The sequence below is a fragment of the Haliotis rufescens genome, unplaced genomic scaffold (genome assembly GCF_023055435.1).
Source record: "Haliotis rufescens isolate VD_foot unplaced genomic scaffold, xgHalRufe1.0.p SCAF_4, whole genome shotgun sequence".
Taxonomy (NCBI): domain Eukaryota; kingdom Metazoa; phylum Mollusca; class Gastropoda; order Lepetellida; family Haliotidae; genus Haliotis; species Haliotis rufescens.
The window spans coordinates 9,987,186-10,003,990 of NW_025964112.1; the positions used below are offsets into that span (position 1 = coordinate 9,987,186).

General features: G+C 40.1%; 1 protein-coding gene across 1 annotated transcript in view; it reads left to right on the forward strand.

The window, feature by feature from the left end:
* Window positions 1-5,711: 5,711 nt before the first annotated feature.
* Window positions 5,712-16,805, forward strand: part of LOC124135805 (semaphorin-5A-like) — a 137,703-nt gene continuing 126,609 nt past the window's right edge. Inside the window, exon 1 of the mRNA XM_046501369.2 lies at window positions 5,712-6,407. The gene's annotated coding sequence lies outside the window, so the exon portion shown is untranslated. The remainder of the gene's footprint in view (window positions 6,408-16,805) is intronic.

A 16,805-nucleotide genomic window follows, 5' to 3' on the forward strand; every position in this document is an offset into this window, starting at 1 on the left:
GAAACACCATCAAGGCCTATTGGGTTATGTATGCTGTCGATGAGTATCACGAGTATTATGTTTGTTTGATATATACAGTCGCAATTGCTGGCAGCGTAAGGCATAGAAATCTGGCAACAGAACGTGAATAGTTGTTCATTAATGTTCACCAGAGCTGAAATTTTGCACCTTCTGTTTTGCAACAGAAGTGATTTTAAATGCTTGACCGACTTGCTCTTGATTGTGGCAATGTACTTGGGCTCATTCGAAGGTTGCTAGTTTGTATACAAGGAGAAAAATAGAATGCATGACCACCATTCAGGATCAGACAGAATTTCTACAGCAGGTGCAGTGACAAACATTGTGTCATTATACAGTTCAGTAATGTTTACAGATGTGCTGTATCAGCTTTTTGGATTTTTTTTCTTAAATTTACATAATGTTTAGTATAAAGTTTGTTTGTAAGTGGGATATGTGTGTAAACAGGTTATAGAAAGATTAATCATTGTGTGGGAGGTGTGAAAAGCACTTATGATACCAGTTTCCAAAATACATGTGTTGGGGAATTGTATGAATATTGTAAACGAATATCCTTTATGTGGAGTGGGTAAGTACAAGACTTATGTCAGAATTGGTGAGTTCACTGGACATATTTCATACATATGGTTGTCATATTTCAATAGCTGGGTAGTCTATTGGTTAAAGCATTTGTTCATCACACCTTTGAAGCCCATTTCTGGTGTTCCATGCCATGATATTGCTGGAAAATTTCTCCAACAAGCAGTGTCAAATACTCACTCACTCACTCACTCACTCACTCACTCACTCACTCACTCACTCACTCACTCACTCACTCACTCACTCAGAGCTTCACAGAATAGGGATGTTTTATCACACAATAAATTTCTGTTATAAAATTTAGAAATAAATCTGTTTAAAATGTTTAACAAATATGTTATAAAATTTTAAAACAACAACTTTGAATGCTGACTTCATATAGCTAGCTAGAACTGCCTATTATTTCATTTAAACAGGTTTGATTAACTTAATTTAAATTACTGACTTACTCTGTGACAATCCCTGTGGTTTAGTGGATAGAGCATCTGCCCTGAGAGCGGAAGGCCAGTGTTTAAATTCCCAGCCACATCATACCAAAAGAAGTTAAAGTATGTGTTGCTACCCTGCTTGTTGCTGGGCATTAAGGGGCTAAAACAAGGACTGGTCGGCTCGGAGGCAGTGTACTGTGTCTGAGTAGGGTATCTACGTAAAAACTGCAGCATGTTATCTCAGTGGGCTAGGGCTATAAAACAGGCATAAATCTGGACGAGTACAAGCAGCCACACGCACACACACACACACATGCATGCATGCACGTCACTAAATCAGTGCAATACCCCACTTATTCTATAGCCACATTTACCACTCTTCAGTTGTTTTTTTCCTCGGTAATCAAGATGGTTTGATTCTGAAGCAGCACTGTCATTCTCCAGTATATCATGTCTACTAAACTGTTGTGTTAGTGGTCAGGGAATGGTCACATCAGCTGGCAGGGAGATACAGCCATTACTGGGCAAGGTAATTCACCACAAGGGTTTCAGCTATTTCTGTCCCAAACTTGTTAATCTTGCTCCCAGAATCTTCCTGCCGCTTGAAGTAGATGGTTGAAATACAGAAACAGGTTCCTCCTCTTACTACCTGTCATGATATATGGTGGCGTTGTAGGCTATCCTGGATGTATAGTGGCATTGTAGGCTATCCTGGATGTATTGTGGCGTTGTAGGCTATCCTGGATGTATGGTGGCATTGTGGGTTACCCCTGGATGTATGGTGGCATTGTGGGTTACCCCTGGATGTATGGTGGCGTTGTAGGCTATCCTGGATGTATTGTGGCATTGTAGGCTATCCTGGATGTATGGTGGCGTTGTAGGCTATCCTGGATGTATTGTGGCATTGTAGGCTATCCTGGATGTATGGTGGTGTTGTAGGCTATCCTGGATGTATGGTGGCATTGTGGGTTACCCCTGGATGTATGGTGGCGTTGTAGGCTATCCTGGATGTATTGTGGCATTGTAGGCTATCCTGGATGTATGGTGGCGTTGTAGGCTATCCTGGATGTATGGTGGTGTTGTAGGCTATCCTGGATGTATGGTGGTGTTGTAGGCTATCCTGGATGTATGGTGGTGTTGTAGGCTATCCTGGATGTATGGTGGTGTTGTAGGCTATCCTGGATGTATGGTGGTGTTGTTGGCTATCCTGGATGTATAATGGCGTTGTAGGCTATCCTGGATGTATTGTGGCATTGTAGGCTATCCTGGATGTATGGTGGTGTTGTAGGCTATCCTGGATGTATTGTGGCATTGTAGGCTATCCTGGATGTATGGTGGCGTTGTAGGCTACCCTGGATGTATAATGGGGTTGTAGGCTATCCTGGATGTATTGTGGCATTGTAGGCTATCCTGGATGTATAATGGGGTTGTAGGCTATCCTGGATGTATTGTGGCATTGTAGGCTATCCTGGATGTATAATGGGGTTGTAGGCTATCCTGGATGTATTGTGGGATTGTAGGCTATCCTGGATGTATAATGGCGTTGTAGGCTATCCTGGATGTATTGTGGCATTGTAGGCTATCCTGGATGTATGGTGGCATTGTAGGCTATCCTGGATGTATGGTGGCATTGTAGGCTATCCTGGATGTATTGTGGCATTGTAGGCTATCCTGGATGTATTGTGGCATTGTAGGCTATCCTGGATGTATTGTGGCATTGTGGGTTACCCCTGGATGTATAGTGGTGTTGTAGGCTATCCTGGATGTATGGTGGCATTGTAGGCTATCCTGGATGTATTGTGAAATTGTAGGCTATCCTGGATGTATAATGGGGTTGTAGGCTATCCTGGATGTATGGTGGCATTGTAGGCTACCCTAGATGTATTGTGGCACTGTAGGCTATCCTGGATGTATTGTGGCATTGTAGGCTATCCTGGATGTATGGTGGCGTTGTGGGTTACCCCTGGATGTATTGTGGCATTGTAGGCTACCCTGGATGTATTGTGGCATTGTAGGCTATCCTGGATGTATAATGGGGTTGTAGGCTATCCTGGATGTATTGTGGCATTGTAGGCTATCCTGGATGTATTGTGGCATTGTAGGTTATCCTGGATGTATTGTGGTGTTGTTGGCTATCCTGGATGTATTGTGGTGGTGTTGGCTATCCTGGATGTATTGTGGTGGTGTTGGCTATCCTGGATGTATTGTGGTGTTGTTGGCTATCCTGGATGTATAATGGCGTTGTAGGCTATTCTGGATGTATTGTGGCATTGTAGGCTATTGTGGCATTGTAGGGGTATTGCGCTGTGTCCAAGATTTTTGCACTTATAAAGCGACATGCATGCACATATAATGTGTGTGTGTGTTGCTGCTTGTTCTGTGCAGGACTAATGCCGGTTTTATAGAGCTAACCCACTGAGATACCATGCCACAGTTTAACATGAATACACCACTCAGACACAGTATACTGACTCCAAGCCGACAAGTCCTTGTTTTAGCCCTTTAATGCTGAGCGCCAGGCCAGGTTACAAGAAGTACTATCTTTTAATGTCTTTTGGTATGACACAGCAGGGGATCGAATCCTGGACCTTCCGTTCTCAGTACAGATGCTCTATTACTAGACCGCAGAGTCAGTCTCCTGGGTGAGAATTGGTGCCCAGCAATCTATACTGGTTGTAAAACTAAATGGATTGGGTGATCTGGCTCGATGACTCTGTTGATTGTGTCATCATATCCAGATGGTGTGGATCCTTGCTCATAATATCAATCACTGGATTGTCTGGTCCAGATTTTATTATTTACAGTTACGTAGCTGGAACATTGTGGAGTATGGTGTTAAACAAAGAAAAAGACAAACCACTTTAAACAGATCCGACCCGTGAAGATTCCGGGGTTGAATAGGTCTTCAGCAACCCATACTTGTCGTAAAGGCGACTATGCTTGTCGTAAAAGGCGACTAACGGGATCGGGTGGTCAGGCTCGCTGACTTGGTTGATCCATGTCATCGATCCCAATTGCGTGGATCGATGCTCATGATATTAATCACTGGATTGTCTTGTCCAGACTCGATTATTTACAGACTGCCGTCATATAGCTGGAATATTGCTGAGTTCGGCGTTAAACAACAAACCAATCGTTAGTCAATTCAACAGATCCATGTGCAATCCAAGTCTGATGTAATTCATTGATCATTTTGGGGACCAGGGAAGTAGTTCGCCTCTATCAGGGTTTGCCACATCCGGGCCTTATTACTGTCTGACCTAGCCAAGAGGAAGCAAACATAAAATAAAATGACATTTATATAATAAGAAATAAAACCAGAAGCATTTGTCATAGGCTGTTACACTTGATACAAAGTTACTTGGTTGTGTTTTTTTTATTTTGTGTTTAATTTATCTGGGTAAGGTTTATTCTTGGGACGATAAATTGATTTTGTGACAACTGGGAATTTGACACTGCGAGCTCAACATATTGAGGTTTCAAGGCTGACCCAGACATTCAAGTTAGAGACAATTGGGCTTTGTATGTTATGACATATGGATAATATTCACGTAATTCATAGACTAACATATAGATCTAGTCTACAAATATTTTATTACACAATACATTTCCCTCCTCTAAAATTAAAAGTCATTTTTCCTGATGCTGATTTCATAATGTGGAATGGAGCTGGTAGACTTGCTTTTATATAAATATATATGGTTTTGTTTTCATAAAATATATATATTCCACAGTCAGGGTGCAGGACTAATGTTTTCACTCACAGCTTTATATATATCCTTTCTTTTCAGTTGTAGAAATGATGTCCTTTATAATGCTAGTATATGAAATATGCTTGATATAAACATGTTATACGTTACTAATAAACTTTTAAACTAAAATAGTTTTTCATGTTTTCAGGATTTCCTTGACAACATAGTGTCTCTTTATATAGCGATGGAACTTTTTTGTTAGAAAAAACTTGTTTGATATGTATATGTGTAATTATTCTCAAACAAGACCAGAACTGACAAATGGTTTCTCTTGATATAGCAATGGAACTTTTTTGTTAATATGTATATGTATATGTGTTATTGTTCTTCTCAAACAAGACTAGATCTGACAAGTAGTTTCTCTTCATTTGGCAATGGAACTTTTTCTGTGCTAAAAATGTTTTAATTTGTATGTCTAATTCTTCTTCACAAACAAGACTAAATTTGACAAGTATTTCTCCCTGGATACAGCAACTGAATAATTTCTATGCAGTAAATGATTGTTTTAATATGTATGTCTAATTTTCATTTCAAATGGAATAAAATTGACTTGAAGTTCTCTCTTGATTCAGCAATTGAATAATTTTTATGTGCAAAAGATTTCTTTAATATGTACATTTGTGTCTAATTTAGATCTCAAATGAAACTAAACTTGAGAAGTTCTCTCATGATATACTGAATAATTGCCATAAAAGATTTATTTTAATGTGTGTCTAATTTTTATCTCAAACAAAACTATATGAGACAGTGCACATAGTGTTCAGTCAATATAGAGAAAAGGGTAAGTTATTAGTGCATGACACAAGACGGGAAAGTGTTCCGAAGTGCACCCCCAGCATTGTCAGGTGCAGCTTCTGCAACCAGTACCATGCACTAAATTGTGCAATCTTTCCTGTGAGCCTCCTCAGCACTCTGATATTGTTTCCCCAGTCCCCGGTAGCTACTACCAATTCTACAACTACCCTCCACCCCTGCACCAGTAATGTAGCAAGCCCCTCCCTCTGTTCTCTCCTCCATCGGGCTAGTCCACGACAGGCTGAGGTCAGTAAGGTGTATGAATGGTTACGGCAGTTAAAAAGAAGTCACCACAGTGGCCTGTGGAACTAGTCGGACCAGGGCTGTTAAAGGGGCCGGGCAGAGAGAGTATTTGACTGGCCTGTCAGCCGTGAACCGTGGCACACACAACTTGGAGTGGCTGACTTACCACACACTGCCGACCAAATCGCAAGGATCGGTTTCTGTGTGGGACAGGTGTGGAACACTGCTGGATCTACCAGAATATTTCATGTATGACAGAAGGGTATATTCCAATACACACACATACTGTCGCACAAGACTTGATGCTTATTTAAATGGAACATTATCTATTGAAGATGTGAATGAAGTCTGCACTCAAGAGACCTGCATAGTAAAAAAGTTTCCAGCCATTGTAAAGTGAATTCAGCCAGTGTGAAGTCTGACTATGTAACTGTGAGTTAGCTATGGGTGTGCTCTGCCCTTGTGCTAGGTAACTTGGATATCTGCGAGGGTTTCTGTCACTGCCTAGGTGAAACTGGAGTGTTCTGTGTTGTGCTTTCTCAAGGATATACAGAGGATAGGTATTTACCTCTGCACCAGATGCAGACTGTAGGTAAGTCTTTTTTATGTTATGGTTCTTTGATCTATTTGTGTATGCAGCGAAGATGTAAAGGTTTTTTTCTGTGTCCGTGCTAACACGGACATACTCCTCTGTGAGTGTTGGTTGAATGTAGCTGTTATCCCGAGTACACCTCACTGGGTTATAGACACCTGAGGGCTACCATGGTATATATTGTATCATATAATTCATCAATTGATCAATAACAACTACATTTTAACTAATCTGACACAGAGACACCTCTGTGAGTGTTGGTTGAATGTTGCTGTTATCCCACGTACACCTCACTGGGTTATAGACACCTGAGGGCTACCATGGTATATATTGTATCATATAATTCATCAATTAATCAATAACAACTACATTTTGACTAATCTGACACAGAGAGACACCTCTGTGAGTGTTGGTTGAATGTAGCTGTTATCCCACGTACACCTCACTGGGCCATGGCATATACTTCATCAAATAATTAATCAATTAAACAATAAGAATTACACTTTAACTAATATGACACAGACAGACACCTCTGTGAATGTGGGTTGAGTGTTGCTGTATCCCACATATTCCCTACTGGGCCTATACTCTTGCTGTGTAGCACCTGTGAGCTGTTATGGCATAAATTTTATTAAAAAATACATCAATTCAACAACACCGATCACATTTTAACTTATATGACGCAGGCGTTCTCGTCTGTGGGTGTTTGTTGAATGTACACATTACCACACATACCCCCCACTGGGTCTATACTTGTATTCCTGTATAACCTAAAGGCAACCATAAAATGTATTTTATAAAATAATTCATCTACCAATCAATAATGATTACATTTTAAATTATGCTGATAAATATTTTATCCTTTGTTTAACAAAGATTATCAATGAACTTAGTTTAACTATTTGATACATAGATAATATTTGTTTATATGAAATTACCTTGATATGTTATGTTCTATCATATAATTCAAGAATAGATTTATTGTTCTATTTATTTACTAATGCAATCTATTGATAGAATCTTGTGTGAGACATTATTCATGCTTTTACAGTATCATCTATTTGTACTTTTCTCGATATGAGTAGAAATGTGTAGACAAGAGTAGAAATGTGTAGACAAGAGTAGAAATGTGTAGACATGAGTAGAAATGTGTAGACAAGAGTAGAAATGTGTAAAGAGGAGTAGAAATGTGCAGATATGAGTAGAAATATGTAGACATGAGTAGAAATATGTAGACATGAGTAGAAATGTGTAGAGAGGAGTAGAAATGTGTAGACAAGAGTAGAAATGTGTAGACAAGAATAGAAATGTAAAGACATGAGTAGAAATATGTAGACATGAGTAGAAATGTGTAGACATGAGGAGAAATGTGTAGAGAGGAGTAGAAATGTGTAGACATGAGGAGAAATGTGTCACCTAGATCTATCATATACTGGTTGCTGTAACGAAGATGCAGTGTGATGCAAAATGTACCCAACAGCATGACCCCTCGTGACAAAGTTACCATCATTGAAATTCTTGCTTATATGTTGAAGTTCAGCACAAATTATTATGTAGGATAATTTTAATGTGTGTCACCGATATATATTGAAGTTTGTTAAAGGTTCGCTGCCCTTCACTTAGGTTAATTTGGCCGACTTCCGACTGAAATGTTAGAGGAAATGTTTCTTCTTTGCGGTAAGCTTGCAATAGGAAATAGCACCAGCCATTTAGAAAATGTGACTTTAATGAAACGTAAGGAAGTTGTAATTGCCATGTAATTCCATCTGTGGGTCAGACATGATGTTGGGTAAGTGTAAGTTAGTTATTAATACTATTATACCATTGTGCCTTGTAGTGTTATTAATGTTAGGTGAGGGATATTGGTATACATTGTATATATATATACTGTACAGTCATTATGAATGGGAATATTGTTATACACTGTAGAATCATTATGATTAGGTGGGGAATATTGTTATTATCTGTTGAATCATTATGATTAGGTTTAGAATTTGTTGTGCAATGTAGAATCATGATTAGGTGTGGATTTTGCTGTACAAAATAGAATCGTTATGATTAGGTTTGGATTTTGTTTGGACAATGTAGAATCATTATGATTAGGTTTAGTTTTTGTTGTACAATGTAGAATCATTATGATTAGGTTTGGATTTTGTTGTACAATGTAGAATCATTATGATTAGCAGTTGAATAATGTTATAAACTATAGAATCATTTTGATTAGGTGGCAAATATTGTTATACACTGTAGAATCATAATAAAGTTTTATATTGTTTAACTTTGTAGCATAATTTTCATTTGGTAGTGAATACTGTTATACAGCTTACAATCTGCTTAGGTGGAATATATTCTCATACACTAGTCTAACTTTAGAACTTTCTGATACAATAATTATATCTGGATACAGTGAATCTTGTTAATCTGGATGTAATGTCCCATTCCAGTTTCATAAATTTCAGTTTACAAATCATGGATACGAACACTTTGTATGCTTGGAACCACACAGCAGAAATCACAGCATGAGGTTTCAGATTAACGATGTCCGGACCATCGAGGCTTCACTGTATATGTACATGACTGTTATAACATGGAACATGTTACGTAAGCTTATATACTGTTAGCATGTCGTGTGTTGGTACATTGTGTTACTGTTATGTCTGCCTCGAGTTCTTACAGGTAATACTGCTGCGACGTGTAGGAATCGGGTTAGCCTATCACACAGCACACTGACTCCCTTCCAGCCTTATAGTGCTACATCTATCATAAGTGTACGTTAAGGTAGAGGGGTTGTGACACTAAGCTCACTTTGTGGGGAGGGGCTTAGTGTAGTCTCTCCAAAACAGAAATATCAGAAAACTACAAAAGTTGACTTAACTTTGGCAAATCTAGATTTATTCAGTTCTAAAACTGGAGAGATCTTCTGATCAATGGATATATTCTATACTACTCAACTTTTGTAAGGATAATTTTTCTTTCCATGATACACAAAACTAATTCTTATATGTCAAGTGTTTATTTAAATAGGATACCATGTCTGGTTATCTCTACCAAAAGTTGATTAGTATATATCAAAGACAATTCAATTTTTTTTATTTTTTTTAAATTAAAAAAATCATTTTAGAGACTTAATGATAGTCTAGTTTTGTTCTTCATTTTATAGTCCAGTAGAAAGGACACATTTTGGGGGTGATACTGTACATGTCATTAAGTGTAAATATTCACATTTTTCAATCTATTTCCTTCAGCTTCAGTAGAATGTGTACACTTGCATTTGTTTGGAGTTATAGGTAGTGTAACAGAATGGGAGGTCATTGTTGGAGGGGATTGATTAAGAGTTGGAACAAGTAACATGTGTCTTGGAGTACGAGGTTATTGCATTTGTGAGAGAATTGATTTGTTTCATAATCTGCCCCACATGGAGCATCTGTAGGTATGGCCAATACAAGCAGGGTTGTATCAAACAGTATTATTCTGGTGGTGGGTATGTCTTCTTACAATCAGGGTTTGTATGTTCATGGAATAGATGTCTACTTGATTGGGCTCGTCCTTGTCTGTGTCTAGTGTAGCCTCCTGGTGAAGGTGTTAGCTCATCATTCTGAAGATCTGGTTCCATTCTCCACATGGGTACAAAGTGGGTATCCTGTTTTTATGTTGGTGTCCCTGCCTTGGTGTGGCCGAAATGTTGTGGTGAGTGAGTGAGTGTGTGAGAGTGAGTGAGTGAGTGAGTGAGTGTGAGAGTTAGTGTGAGAGTATGCGAATGGGTGTGAGAGTGAACGAGTGAGTGAGTGAGTGTATGAGAGTGTGTGAGTGAGTGAGTGTATGAGAGTGTGTGAGTGAGTGAGTGTATGAGAGTGTGTGAGTGTGTGAGTGTGTGAGTGAGTGAGTGAGTGAGTGTATCTATAGTTGTGTCCCTATCATGATATGGCTGGAATATCACTAAACAGTGGTAAAGAACCACTCACTCACCCATCTTCTCCCTCACTTGCTCACTCACTCACTCACTCACTCACTCACTCGCTCGCCAAGAAGTATTTACTCCTCGTCAGCTCTCTCCTTCCCAGTTTTCCCGAGCGTATTGACACAACCATCTTGCCAAGTGCAGTCCTCTATTGTTTCCCGTCACCACTCCATCTGTACATCAGTTGCATCACATGTCACCTATACCCAAACCCCCACCAGAAACATACCACATACACTAAACAATTTCCCAGCTCCATTCCAGAGTGAGTTGTTGTTCTCCCTGTTTTGGCTGCCACTACCTCCATGTAAGTAAATACCTCACTCCTGTACAGAAACACACGTTGACATGTTCATACCCCTCCCACGGCAGGGTCATATTGAATACATCGGCACACATGTTCGACAGACGATGACAGACTTAAACGTCCCACCGACTCCCAATTTACTTACTCTTTTACCCTACAACAACTCAATAAGCCACACCATATGAAACCCTGTCTGGTTTATTATGTACTTTTGAGGTAATTTCAGTTGAGGGTGTCTTTACGAAGCCAGTTGTGACGCCCTCTGATCTCCGGAGTGTGAAACGTAGTTAGCAATGTCTATAACTCTATATGCAATGTGTGATGACAGACATTAAACCATCATGAGCTACCGTCCCTCTAATACGACCACCTCTAATAAAGACCATGTGTCTGGTTGTGTTACAGTCAAACAGGAGACAAGTAGTTATGTATCATCATATTGTTATAGACGGAGAGAAATTGACGCCGCTGTGCTATGAAGTGAATTGTATCCTAGTCATGTGCCAGGATGGGTTGTGCAAAGGATGTCATTATACCTTCATAAACTACCCCTGACACACATTTCACCAGGTTCTTGTCTATTTCAAGGTCATTCTGGGATTTTTGTACCCGTGAAGATCCTGGTTTGAATTGGTCTTTAGCAACCCATGCTTGTCACAAGGCGACTATGCTTGTCGCAAGAGGCAACTATGCTTGTCGCAAGAGGCGACTATGCTTGTCATAAACGGTAGCTAACAAGATCAGGTGGTCAGGCTCGCTGACTTGGTTGATGCATGTCATCGTATCCGAATTGTGTGGATTGATGCTCATGATATCAATCACTGGTTTGTCTGGTCCAGTCTTGATTATTTACAGACTGTCATCATATAGCAGGAATATTGATGAGTGCGGCATTAAACAACAAACAAACAAATAAACTTTGATGCTATGGAGGTATGCAAGTTTTGACAGTTTTGAAAAGTCTGTAAAAGGGATCATGGATATAAGAATATGAGATTTTGTTGAAAAGTGTTTGAAGTTTTTAGTGTGGGTACTGATTTGAATAATAATATGAGTGAGTCTAGTCCTTGGCAATATATATATAGTAAGAGAGAGAGAGAGAGTGTGTGTGTGTCTGTGTCAGTGTGTGTGTCTGTGTCAGTGTGTCTGTTTCAGTGTGTGTGTGTCAGTGTGTCTGTGTCTGTTTCAGTGTGTGTGTGTGTGTGTGTGTGTGTGTGTGTGTGTGTGTGTGTGTGTGTGTGTGTGTGTGTCTGTATGTGTGTAAGTGTGGGTGTCTATGTCAGTGCGTGCGTGCGTGGGTGAGGAGGGGGTGCATAACCAATAAATAGGCTTCAGATATGAGGGAATGTTAAATCTGCCACCTCAACATCAGGATTGGTATGAAGAACACATCTCAGATCGGCAGCGAGTGAGTGAGGCTGGTTCTATGCCACACCAGCAATAATGTTGAACCAATCACACACAAGACACCATTAAGTGGACCACAGAACACGTAATGGTTATCCTATGCTAAATAGTGGCTTACATTATTGTGATTGGGCCATGTATGTATTCATACAGGGACGTATAAAGATGGGGAGTGAGATATGGCCATTGATGGTCCGGATGTGTCAGAATGTTGTAAGTAGGTTGTGATATATTCACGATGGTTTGATACCCGTGTAAGACGGAAGACACACGATGACAAAACCCACTCCGTACACCTGTGTCGATTGAAGACTTTTAGCACCTGGCTTTAAAACATCTCAAGTTGGAGTCACAAAAAGTGTTACCTCAGGAAGATTTGAGAACAGTGTTGACATGCGTGTGACTGTTTCCGTCTGTATCTCTCTGTGGTTGAAACTTTTTTCTTTGACAGTGAGAAAAAAATAATAAAAGGATGAGTATGAGAAATGATTGAGAGTGAAAAAAAGACAATATGAAAGAAGGGAAAACCTGTAGCATGAAAAAAACAATGCGTGTGCAAGAAAGGAAAGGGTGATGTGAAAGAAGAGTAAGTTGCTATGTACAAAATGTTGATTGTAGTCTGTCAGTGGTCTAAGCAGTTGTATGTAAGTCAGTGTGTCATGTGTGAAGAATTATATCATTAGTCCTTTAAATCAACAAGAAGAAACCCATTTACTAGAAGCTGTGAACATCTAGATGGGAGCATCCCGTCCGCCATCCCGGTGCCCCAGACAGTGTTTGGTCTCATTGCTTCCCCAACCTCCCCATGTGTTCATTAATGTTAATTATGACACTGGCCCAGGCAATCCAGGGTAATAGGCCATGGTCTCTGGCAAGACTTGAGACCTTGACTGATGCAGCTATAATAATAAATAATTACAAATGGCTATTGTAATGCTCTATAGTCCGTCCATTGAAGCATTCTCATAACGCTTATGCGATTATTAGCTCGGTCAGTGAGTGAGTGAATGTGCACCCGATTTTCTTTCTCAGCTCCCTGGGTAGTATACTACCAAAGCTGCCTTTGAGGTGCTAGAAGGTTAACACACACATTACATCTCATCCTACTGGGTACCATTCACTGCTGGATGAGTGAGTGAGTATGGTTTTACGCCGCTTTTAGCAATATTCCAGCAATATCACGGCGGGGGACACCAGAAATGGGCTTCACACATTGTACCGATGTCGGGAATCGAACCCGGGTCTTCTGCGTGACGAGCGAACACTTTAACCACTAGGCTACCCCACCGCCCTCACTGCTGGATGAACAGAGGCATATTTCAAACAAAATCACTTGCCCATGGAGACACCACACGTTACATGTTCTTCAGTGTGGGGCAGGACCGAAGCCCTAGAAACTCTCAGGAGTAGATCTGCCGAACACGGTCACCATCCAACTACTCTCTATGACCAGTATTGCTCAACTCCCCCTGATTTGTGACCACGATCTGTGCACACGACCACATGCCACCACACACATGCTAATCTACACTTTAAAGACCTCGATCTAGGATTTGAAACGAAAGCACACATTATAACTAAGATGATGGTGTATTTTTAATGTGAATGGAATAGATTTGGTTTTGTCTGTACAAATACCTGTTTGATGTTAAATTTGATGTCTATATTGCAAGACTTGTTCCATTCATTGCTGAATAGAGGATGGGACTCACTTTATTACCCCATCACTTCACTCAGCTGTATATAATGACCTGTCCTGGCCAATAGAATGGCAGCTAAGTGTATTGTTTGGCAACTCTTTGATGATATGAACTCAGATTCTCTGTAAATCACAAGACTTGCCACTACATATCCATATAAGGAGTTTGTTTGTTTGTTTGTTGTTTAACGCCGCACTCAGCAATATTCCAGCTATATGATGACGGTCTGTAAATAATTGAGTCTGGACCAAACATTATTGATAACATGAGCATCGATCCACGCAATTGGGATTGATGATATGCATCAACCAAGTCAGCGAGCCTGACCACCCGATCCCGTTTGTCGCCTCTTTCGACAAGCATAATCACCTTTTATGGCAAGCATGGGTTGCTGAAGACCTATTCTTACCAAGATCTTCCCGGATCGCCTTATATGGACTTGCAGGTGATTGTGAGTACATTCCAATCAAGATAATTTGTATAACATGAGAATAACAGTGATGCTTTAGTCACAAGCATCATATTCTGTTTACATAAGTAGATTAAGTTTAATTGGCAACACGATCATGTAAATAAATTGATTATTGATTATGATTGTGGCAGTATATGATGTCATGAATGGCGTAGACACCCACTTATATTATGACCTACCTGTTTACTTAACCAAACAGAAGGTGATTTGTAGGTAATGAAATTATCTTATTATTAGATTTTGGCAGTGCTGAGAAGTAAAGTTACGAATGCCTTGCCTCGATGCAATTTATTTAGCGTAGATCTTGGCTGATGGACAGCCACAAACTACGTTGCTCCTCACAGTGTGTAATTGCATGGACTGCTGGAGAGCTTCTGGCGTAGCGTTTGTACGTAGTGCATCGTCTGATTACAAAACGATGGGTTAATTTTGACATTTGCGTACTCATCAAATTTGACGCCAAGATACTATGTTCCTGCATGAACATTAAGACATAACGCTTGTGTTTGTTTCTTCATCAGAGTGAATTTCATTCAAAGCAAATCTTGAAATATATCCAAATCATGTTGTACATTAGGTGTTTTTAGTGTTGATACGTGCTATGGAATCTGTTTTGGCAGCTCTTCAAGACAGATTATTCTCTGGCCCTGCCATTTTAATTGAACAGTATTTCAGTTATACTACTCAAAACAAGTTAAGGACCACCCAGTTCTTCACAGTACTATAGTTAATCTGTCATGGCATAACAGATTAACAATAGTAATATAAAAGAATTGGGTGGTCCTTAACCTTTTTTAAGTAGTATATATCATGGTGGGTCTGCTCACTGTGCCAAATGATGCTTGTTATAGACCAGTACCTTATTTGGTTAAATCTATGAGCATTGGAATGGTCGTGAGAGTCCAATCATTGATTAAATCTCGGATTCAAACCCAAACAGAAATACTAACAGCTTTCGCCCTCTGTGGCAACCCAACTGCAGATATTGAAACATAGATATGACAGTATGCAAGTGTGTAAGCATGGTTTTTTTCTGAGCAGAAGAGTAGATTTTTTAGAGGATTTGAACTTTGATAGAGCAGAGTGTGAATGTGCGTGAATAGAGTGCCTTCAGTGTGTAGAATCACATGGTGGTGAAGTGGTTTATGTGGAGTCCACTCCTGATGGGGGGGCACAGGTGGCAGCACCATACCCGTGCTCGTGGGTTTCACCGAAGTGGTAAACGTCTGAGACCTGCATTGCTTCAGGATGACAACCCACGATCATAGGTTTCTTGCATGTTAATTACGGAACCCTTGCTGTCAGAGTGAGTGAGTGAGTATGGTTTTACGCTGCTTTTAGCAATATTCCAGCAATATCACGGCGGGGGACAACAGAAATGGGCTTCACACATTGTACCCATATCGGGAATCGAACCCTGGTCTTCGACGTGATGAGCGAATGCTTTAACCACTAGGCTACCCTACCGCCCCTTGCTGGCTAGAGAGAAGGGGGAAGCACCAACAGCCAGGAATTCTGATCATTCTGAACATGCAACTTAAACAAGTATATCTGATGCAACTGTAGGTCATTATGCAAAATTATAGAGAAACTATACTTCAGCCGCAATTTGGTAAAGTCAAAGGAACTCGAATATGCTGATTCCAGAAATAAAGTGGACTCGCCCCTGGAGTCATAGACTCTGGGGCAGTACGGTAGTCTAGTGGTTAAGGCGTTTGCTCGTCACGCTGAAGACCCTGGTTCGATTCCCCACATGGGAACAATATGTGAAGCCCATTTCTGGTGTCCCCCGCCAGGATATTGCTGGAATATTTGTAAAAGCAGCGTAAAACCATGCTTATTCACCCACTCATAAATTCTTCTTCCATAATGAACAGATTCTCATGATATCTCCATTACTTGTATAATGGCTGACAAGACAGAGACAGGAACCCTTTCAGACCTTGATCCAGACATGTTGCATTTCATCATTAGTGTTAATGGTAGAAGTAGACGCAGAGTAACTGCTGACACATGACTTTTTATTCTGCTCTTACTGGAGTGTTGAACACCTGTATGCCTGCATCAAGAGGTGGTGGGCCTCCTTACATGGTGCCATCCATTATAGCATATGGCGGTACTGACAGCTCACCTTCAAAGATTTGTAACACTAAATCCTTTGACTTTGGGTAGGAAATAGCCGAGTCAGCAATAAAAGCTTGTGCTGTCTGTGGTAGCTTAAACTTCAAAGATAAACAGTTAAAATGATGCATTTAAATAGTCATGCATCTAGACGGGGTTGCTGCATGTGTGCAACTTGAATCTGTGGTCAAATGTGTTACAAGACAGTGACTTCTTTAGAAGTCATTCTGGTCTTGGACTGGACAGAAAGTTTATAGGATATGTATAAATTACTATCATTATGTGGGAGATTGTGTGTCGAATTGATTGTGTTTCAAAGATAGGTAGTCTGTTAATTCATTTTAAGTATGACAATAACTGGAAAAGTTTCCTCTGTTAGCAGAACCAAAGTGGTAAATATTAATTTGACCCCCACCCCAATCACATCCCACAT